We start from the raw sequence: 6,803 nt of genomic DNA, 5'->3' as shown, positions 1-6,803 counted from the left end.
GATTAGTACAGAGCAGTGCGAGGGATCTTAATTAACCCTTATCTTGCATAATTAATATGCTCAATTTTCTTCTTCTCATACATTAATTGATAATTGCACTTATTACACATTTTACAGACAATTCCTGGGAATGAGATCCCCCTCATCTCTATTCCCACAAAGATTTCAAAATAAAATCTTACCTTATATTTAAACAAGAAAAAAAGCCACACATAATGGATGTAATTCATCTTATGTTGGAAGAAGGCCAGATATTGCCCATAAACGTGAGAATGAGGAAGGAGTTTGCCTAAAACTTCAGTTTAGGTGACCAGCAGGTCAAAGGAAGGAGACAGGATTAGAATTTGATTGTGATTAATATGAGCCTGGTATTCTGATAAATTCAATCTGAGAAGCATGGCCTCGCATAGATCGTGAAACCCCCAAAGGCAGAAGCTGGCAGGACCTCTCTTAGCCCTGCCCGTGCTGACAGCCTGACCCCGAAACTGGAGTCCTCCAGGGCCTGTGGCAGGGGGCCCCTGCTGCCATCGCATACACACAGAGGCTGCTGGAACCTTAGGTCCTTCAGTTCTCATATCACACCACTCTAAACCCGTTTTCTGCTTCCACTAGAACTAACCAATGACCTTCTGGTTGTAATTTGGTTTCTAACGCTATGTCCTGGATGTGATAGTTGCAATTCTTACTATAGATTAAGTTATCTCCCAGTGTGGTAAATGTTTTTGTTTAGTTGTTAAGTCATGTCCGACTCTTTGCGACTGCAGCTCACCAGGCCTCCCTGTCCCTCACTATCTCCTGGAGTTTGCCAAAGTTCATGTCCATTGAGTCAGTGATGCTATCCAGCCATCTCATCCTCTGCCACTCTCTTCTCCTTTTGCTTTCCATGTGTGGCAAATATGAAGTATTAATTATAAGTATATAATTAGTATATATTCTACTAAGACTCTGAGACTAACAGCTAAAACTCTGATCCAGGTTTGGCAGCCAGCCTGCTGCTACCCCTGGGAACATCACCTTCCCCTGAACCATCTCTCAAACCACTGCATGTTGGATGGTTTCCTAAGCCTTTGTTCTGTGCAGGCTCCCTTAAGACTCACATATTACATTGTTGTATTACTTTCTTTTTGAGTGTCCATCTTGTCTCCTCCTTTAGATCAGTGTGTTTTAAGTATTTTTGACTAGCATGGACTATAAACAATGTACCCACCCTCACACATTTTAAAATTGACATCCAAAATTTTTTTCTCAAGTTTAAATCGATATAAAGAATATAATTTCTGGTGCATTAAATTTATTTACAAAGTATTATTCTTTTAAATATATCCAACAGAATTACATACCACAGTGATCTGATACTCACTATCATGTATTTTTAAAATATGTAAGCTGGCTGTCCATTAGTAGTTGGAAATTTTATGTTGTTCCTTTTTGCTCTTTATCTCATATTTCCATTCTGTTTCTCCCAGAAAATTTTATCCAAATATAATGTATTTTTGTGCCTAACAGTATTTCATTTATCATTCTAGCATAAGTCTCTACAATATAGAAATTAAATTTTATTTTTATTTCCTATGACCTAAGTCTGTAAGTGTTTTAGAATATCTCCTAGTTTAAGTTACTATTACTACCAGCAGATGGTTAAAGTACTGTACACATGTTATAGATCTCATGGATAATTATTAAACATAAAAAATAAAAGGTTTTTAGAAGTATATCTCAATGAGATGAATGAAGCTCCATTTTTCAAAATTAGCTTTTGTATTTGGGGATGAATAAAGGTACTATAATTGTTAGAAGATTTAATAGTAATTATAATAAATCTTTTGCTTCTGCTATTGAGACAGGGCTTAACATCAATTCCATTCCTGTTTGTCAATGTTACAGATAAAGCTAGGAGAAATCTTGTTCACATGAAAAGAATACATGAAAATTGAAGGAATTTTGTTGTACCAATGCCACGACATTTTTTTGCATTTCATCTAAGTTACATGCCAAAATCATATACAAATTACGTTCGGTCATCTGTTAGCTGATGTCTTCATTCCTTCTACCTTCAGTGTTGTTCATTGCAAAGAGTCAGAATCACCAGGCTTGTGCACCAATACGACCTTCATAGTCATAGCTACCTTGGCACAGTTGGCAGCATGTTGAACTGTGCCTTTGCTTAGTTTTACAGCTGAGGCAAAGCATCAGAGGCAGAACCAGGCTGGGACAGAGATGTGCCTTCCAGAGATGTAAAAGGGAAAGTGGGAAGGAGGACCAGCCTGACACAGATGCTCTCCCAGGCCCATATAGGAAAGATCTTATTCTCACTGAAGTGGTTGTAAGGATGAGGAATGGAAGCACATCACAGAATTGCTAAGCTACTTTATGTGTTGATCCTGATTAAAAGAAGTAACCCACTTCAATTTTTTTCTTCTTTTTTTAACCTTTTGTTAATCTCTCCTAATTACTATTTGTGTTTTCTCTAGTCTAAGAGAATTGGACATATCTGTACATTAATATAACCAGCTAGGGAGACAGTAGCTTGAGAATATAGAGGCTGTTTCTTCATGTTTAACAAATGTAATTAGCTGACATTACTTTTAGAGGATGTTCAATTGTTTCATGTTGTGGACAGCTGTTGTTTTAGCCTGCTCAGCATTCATTCCCATTTTATTAACAACACATCCTTTTTAGGGAGAGGGGAAAGACCCTCACTAGTTCCCAGGCTTTTGCTTTAGTGGGGCTGGACTCCCTCATTCCCCTGATGTTTCTGGCTTCCAGATGGGCAGGAGCCTTAAGCCAGGCTCTCAATTCTAGGACTTTGGCCAAAGCTGGTGGGGTTACTGGTCAGGAGAGTGGCCAGTGGAATGGCTGGTGGCCGTGATGGGTAGAGGCCCCATGATGAATTAGAGGCTGATTCATCCAGATATAAGCAAGGAGGCAGGACGTGGAGTTGGAGAAAGCCCCAGGTCTGATGATATCCTCAGAATCCACTGGTTCCAGTCATCACCAAGCTGGTCCCACTTGTCCACTGGTCCCACTGGTCCCAGTCGTCACCAATCTACACCAATCAGACTCTCTAGTTATATGTGCCAGGGCATTCTCTCTTTCCCCTAGTCTGCACTGGCCCTCTAACTTGAAGCACCCTGACTAACAGGCTTCCCAGGTGGCACAGTGGTAAAGAATCCACCTGTCAATGCAGGAGATGCAAGAGATGCAGGTTCGATCTCTGGGCTGGGAAGATCCCTTGGAGTAGGAAGTGGCAACCCACTCCAGTATTCTTGCCTGGAAAATTCAGTGGACAGAGGAGCCTGGCAGGCTACAGTCCATGAGGTTGCGTAGAGTTGGGCATGACTGAGGGACTGAGCACACACACATGCATGTGCACACACACACACACACACACACAGCCTGACTAATGCAGTAGGCTGTCATCTTTAATGTCTTTCTACTTCCCAACACCAATGAAAAAGTGAGAGTTATTTTGTTAAGTATAGATTACTGTATTTATAGTATATATATACATTCTCAGATGCAGTGAAATAACATTATTTCTTATTTGTTTTCAGTGTACTTCCTTAAAAAAATTTTTTTAAACTGTAGTATAATACACATGACATGAACTTTTCCTTCTGAACTGTTTTAAGTGTACAGTTCAGTTGCATTAAATATGCTCACATTGTTGTACACTCATCACCACTGCCATCTCTAGAACTCTTTTCTTCTGGCAAAAATGAAACTCTGAAAACATAACTCCTTATTTCTCCCTCCTTCAAGCCCCTGGCTGCAGCTTTCATTATATTGTAGGTATCAAAGGCTGTGTGAGGCTAATACCGGAGGGCAATTGTACTCTAAATATGAGACATTTATTGTGCCTCTCTTGTTACTGCAGATGACACTGGGGGATCCATTTATCAGATTTGCTGTTCATCCTACATATTGTTACAAAATCAATACCAAAATAAAATGGAGGTAAAATAACTCTGAGCACCTCTGGACCTAGAGAGGTGGCTTTTTTTTTGGTGTGTCATCAATGTGTCACCACATAAAATGACAATTGCAAACCCTTTTTAGGCTTTATTTTGTCTTTGATACCTTTGACAATCTCTAAAGTTTCAAGATAGTATTTTATGTTCATAAGAATGTTTCTATATGATGTTTATCTGTCTTGAAAGGTCTTTATTTGGAGTGGAAGGTGTTTTTTAGGGCCACCATAACAAAACACTATAAACTGAATGGATCAAATCAACGAAAATTCATTCCGTAACATCTGGAGGGTAGATGTCAGCACGGCTGGTTCATGCTCAGCGGGGTTGGGGGCATGTGGAATCTGTTCTGTGCTTTTCTCCTAGCTCCTGGTGTCCGTGGCTTGTAGATGAGCCCCTCCAATCTTTGTCCTGTGTTGTTGTTGTTCAGTCGCTCAGTCGTGTCAGACTCTTTGTGACCCCATGGACTGCAGCATGCCAGGCTTCCCTGTCCTTCACCATCTCCTGGAGCTTGCTCAAACTCATGTGCATTGAGTTGGTGATACCATCCAACCATCTCATCCTCTGTCGTTCCCTCCTCCTGCCTTCTGTCTTTCCCAGCATCAGGGTCTTTTCCAATGAGTCGGCCCTTTGCATCAGGTGGCCAAAGTATAGCTTCAGCTTCAGTATCAGTCCTTCCAATGAATATTCAGGACTGATTTCCTTTAGGATTGACTAGTTTGATCTCCTTGTTGTCCAAGGGACTCTCAAGAGTCTTCTCCAACACAACAGTTCAAAAGCATCAATTCTTTGGCCCTCAGCCTTCTTTATAGTCCAGCTTTCACATGCATACGTGACTACTGGAAAAACCATAGCTTTGACTAGATGGACCTTTGTCAGCATTGTCTCTGCTTTTTAATACACTGTCTAGGTTGGTCATAACTTTTCTTCCAAAGAGCAAGCATCTTTTAATTTCATTGCTGCAGTCACCATCTGCAGTGATTTTGGAGCCCAAGAAAAAGTCTTTCACTGTTTCCATTGTTTCCCCATCTATATGCCATGAAGTGATGGGAACAGATGCCATCCATAATCTTAGTTTTTGAATGTTGAGTTTTAAGCCAGCTTTTTCACTCTCCTCTTTCACTTTCATCAAGAGGCTCTTTAGTTCCTATTCACTTTCTGCCATAAGGTGGTTAGGACTCAGTGTTTCCACTGCCATGGGCCTGGGTTCTATCAAAGCTAGTGCAGGTGATGGAATTCCAGCTGAGCTATTTCAAATCCTAAAAGATGGTGCTGTTAAAGTGCTGCTGTTGTCATGTGTAGTTGTTTTTAAAACAGTTAAAACAGGAGCCAATGTGTTTGTTTTTTGATGACTATACTCCAACAGGAGCTTTACCGCTCTAACATGCTGCTGCTGCTGCTGCTGCTAAGTCGCTTCAGTCGTGTCCGACTCTGTGTGACCCCATAGACGGCAGCCCACCAGGCTCCCCCGTCCCTGGGATTCTCCAGGCAAGAATACTGGAGTGGGTTGCCATTTCCTTCTCCGATGCATGAAAGTGAAAAGTGAAAGTGAAGTCACTCAGTCGTGTCCGACTCCTAGCGACCCGACCCCATGGACTGCAGCCCACCAGGCCCCTCTGTCCATGGGATTTTCCAGGCAAGCGTACTGGAGTGGGTTGCCATTGCCTTCTCTGCCGCTCTAACATAGGTCATGTTTAATGTTGGTTTTCTTTGCCGTAAGCTCTGCTGACCTTTGGTAGTTTATGTTTCAGGTTAACTGACACAGTGAAGAAGAGTCTTCTTTTATTATGACTATTCATTTGTTTTCAGTTGCGTCGGGTCTTTGTTGTTTTGTGGGATTTTTCTCTAGTTGTGGCGAGCAGGGGCTGTTCTCTAGTTGCAGTGTTCAGGCTTCTCATTGCAGTGGCTTCTCTTGTTGTGGAGCGTGGGCTCTAGGGCATGTGGGATTCGATAGTTGGCAGCACATGGGCTCGGTTATTGCGACCTTCGGGCTCTAGTTGACCAACAGGCTCAACTGTTGTGGCTCACGGGCTTAGTTGCTCCACGGCATGTGGGATCTTCCCGGATCAGGGAATGAACCCTTGTCTCCTGAATTGGCAGGCAGATTTTTTTACCACTGAGCCATCAGATCAGATCAGATCAGATCAGTCGCTCAGTCGTGTCCGACTCTTTGCGACCCCATGAATTGCAGCACGCCAGGCCTCCCTGTCCATCACCAACTCCCGGAGTTCACTCAAACTCACGTTCATAGAGTCGGTGATGCCATCCAGCCATCTCATCCTCTGTCGTCCCCTTCTCCTCCTGCCCCCAGTCCCTCCCAGCATCAGAGTCTTTTCCAATGAGTCAACTCTTCACATGAGGTGGCCAAAGTACTGGAGTTTCAGCTTTAGCATCATTCCCTCCAAAGAAATCCCAGGGCTGATCTCCTTCACAATGGACTGGTTGGATCTCCTTGCAGTCCAAGGGACTCTCAAGAGTCTTCTCCAACACCACAGTTCAAAAGCATCAATTCTTCAGTGCTCAGCCTTCTTCACAGTCCAACTGTCACATCCATACATGACCACAGGAAAACCATAGCCTTGACTAGACGAACCTTTGTTGGCAAAGTAATGTCTCTGCTTTTGAATATGCTATCTAGGTTGGTCATAACCTTCCTTCCAAGGAGTAAGCGTCTTTTAATTTCATGGCTATAGTCACCATCTGTAGTGATTTTGGAGCCCCCAAAAATAAAGTCTGACACTGTTTCCCCTGTTTCCCCATCTATTTCCCATGAAGTGGTGGGACCGGATGCCATGATCTTCGTTTTCTGAATGTTGAGCTTTAAGCCAACTG

Source organism: Bison bison, unplaced genomic scaffold (assembly GCF_000754665.1).
Source record: "Bison bison bison isolate TAMUID 2011002044 unplaced genomic scaffold, Bison_UMD1.0 scf7180017864451, whole genome shotgun sequence".
Taxonomy (NCBI): Eukaryota; Metazoa; Chordata; class Mammalia; order Artiodactyla; family Bovidae; genus Bison; species Bison bison.
The sequence above is the reverse complement of the archived record's forward strand: the minus strand, read 5'-3'. Positions refer to the sequence as shown.